The following is a 1692-nucleotide window of genomic DNA, read 5'->3' on the forward strand; positions in this document are numbered from 1 at the left end:
GCTCCTGCCGCCATGGTGTAAGCATTTCGCAAAGCCTCTTTACCAGCACGGCGGCTGTTGTGGGCGGTCCCTGTCTCAGGAATTGTGTATGGTCACAATTTTCTAGGTAGTGGACTAGTGTGGCGTTCGGCTCGCCGCAGTACTTGCAGCACCTTTCATCGCGTTCGATTGTTGGGATAATCTGCCATGCACAGTGGTAACCTAGGCGCATTCTGTGAAGAATGACTTCGGTACCTCTGTTGCTTACTTCAGAGAGTGCCAGTGGTTAATAGCCTGTGGCGTCTGAGTACCAGCTGGCCGAGGGGGAGGTTCTCGTTTCCTCTCTGTGGAGCTGCCGTAGGAAGGTACGACCGATCAAGGCACACTTCTCCATAAGTAATTTTCGGCTCGGTTTTATCGTCCACCTCGGGGCACCCAGAATGATCCTGGCAGCTTAATTTTAGAGCGACTGAGGCATAGTCCACAATGGGCCGGACAGCATGTACATAGAATGATCTTAGTAGTTTGTGTCTGGCCCCTATGCGTCTCCCAGTCATTGCTCTCATGACAGACAGTCTTGCTTTGGTTCGGTCAACCAGGTACTGGACCTCCTTATGGAAGGAGAGGGTCCGGTCTATCCTTACCCCAAGGTATAGGTAGTCCTGGACCCATTCTAATTCCACTCCCTGGATTTTCAGTCTTGTGCCTCGAACTCTCTGTCTCAGAGCCATGGCTTTGGATTTGGCTGCAGAGATCTTTAGTCCTGACCTACAACACTCCTCTGCCACGAGGTCCAGACAACGCTGGGCTTTATTCTGGCTGCGTGGTCCAGTGGAGGTGATAGCGAGATCGTCTGCATACGAGATGATCTGGCACCCCACTGGGAGGTTTATGTTGAGGATGCAGGACATTAAAGTGTTGAATAGGGCTGGACTGAGAACCCCACCCTGTGGCGTTCCATTTTCGAGCGGCATGTGCTGCGATAGGTGACCCTGGAATTTGACATTGGCAGTCCTGTTCCTGAAGTAGTCACCTATCCAAGCCAAGAGCTTTCCTCTGATTCCCTTCTGGATCAGGCTTTCCTGAATGGCAAGCGGACTTGCCAGTTCAAAAGCCTTCTCCAGGTCAAGGAATACCACCACAGCTGGGCCCTTGCTGATTATGCTTAAGAGCGTGGCTATGCTGTGTGCTGTGCCCATGCCCCTTGTGAACCCGTGGAGGTGTTCGTGCGGGGGTCCCGTTTTCCATTGAAGCCGGTTTAGTACCATCCTCTCAGCCGTCTTGGCCAGGCAGCCGAGCAGAGAGATGGGGCGGTAGCCCTCTTCCAACTCTCGGGTAGAGTGGAAGTTTCCCAGGACTTGTTGATAAGTTGCAAGAGTGCACGCTCACCTGCTAGTCCTAGGTGGGAGATAATGGGGTACGAGATCCCATCAGAGCCCGGGGCTGTGTTGGAACTGGTTTTAAAGGCTTTCCTTAGTTCCCTCAGAGAAAAGATAACGTCTGAGTTATCGGGTTCGGCTGCCCTTTCTCTGATCTGAGCATGTCTGTCTGGCTGTAGACGCTCTTGTCTTGCCCTCAGCTCGGCTGGCAGACTGTTGCTGCTCGTTCTCGCAGAGAACTCGTGCGCCAGTCTGTTAGCCTTTGCTTGGGGGTCGTGATGGGTGCACCTCGGGGCTGAGCGGCTGGTAGCTCGCTTGACCCGTTGCCACAGCT

The sequence above is a fragment of the Penaeus chinensis genome, chromosome 5 (assembly GCF_019202785.1).
Source record: "Penaeus chinensis breed Huanghai No. 1 chromosome 5, ASM1920278v2, whole genome shotgun sequence".
Taxonomy (NCBI): domain Eukaryota; kingdom Metazoa; phylum Arthropoda; class Malacostraca; order Decapoda; family Penaeidae; genus Penaeus; species Penaeus chinensis.